Genomic DNA, 886 nt, shown 5'->3' with positions numbered 1-886 from the left:
AATTTTTTTTTGGTAATGTTGTTGCTATCCTCCTTAAAAAGTGTTAATTGTTTCTTTTTCCTCTTTTAATTTTTAACGTAGGTTGTCATTTTGATTGACTTTGAGACTTAAGAAGGACTAAAATTTAAGGAAGGCGAAATACATTCTTTTAAGTTGCAGTTTCTGTGAAGATTTATGACTTGAAAGATGTTTTGTTATTGATAGTCTTTGGACAAGAGTAGAACATGTTATGTCATAGAATTGAAGTGTAGATTGGTTTGCGTTCGAGCAAGGGTGAAAATGGGTCCGGTTGGATAGAGTTTTGCATTAAATGAGTTTGATTTATCTTGTCCGCTGTGAGTATGCGACATTGCGACCCAAATTTAGGTCTACTAGTTCGCTTTATAAATTATAAAGGTAAATACTAAATCGGTACTCGAAAGATTTTAACGCTGACAAAATAGTACTTGATTTTTGTTATTGACAAAATAGTCCTTAAAAGATTTTAAAATTTGACATGCGTGCCCCTAAGCTCGCCGGAACAAATCTCCGACAAGCACAATGCTGATGTGGCCACCATATTTTGCTGACTTGGCAAACCACCCCCAAAGCCTCCTCCCCATCGCACACTCCCTCCCCTTCCCTCTCCCTCCCCGTCGCAGCCCCCATCCCCAACGCACATTTCTCCTCCCATCGCAACCCCTGCCCCATCACAACCCCTTCCCCAATGCACACTCCCCCTTCCTCCCTCAACACCACCATTCGCAGCAACAACAGCCTTAATATCAACAGCAACAACAACTTCTACCACACTCTCTCCCCAACGCACACTACTCCTCCCTCCCTCAACCCCACCACTTGCAACAACAACAATCTCAATATCAACAGCGACAACAATCTCCACCAC

This window comes from Arachis ipaensis, chromosome B05 (genome assembly GCF_000816755.2).
Source record: "Arachis ipaensis cultivar K30076 chromosome B05, Araip1.1, whole genome shotgun sequence".
NCBI classification, from domain to species: Eukaryota; Viridiplantae; Streptophyta; class Magnoliopsida; order Fabales; family Fabaceae; genus Arachis; species Arachis ipaensis.
The sequence above is the reverse complement of the archived record's forward strand: the minus strand, read 5'-3'. Positions refer to the sequence as shown.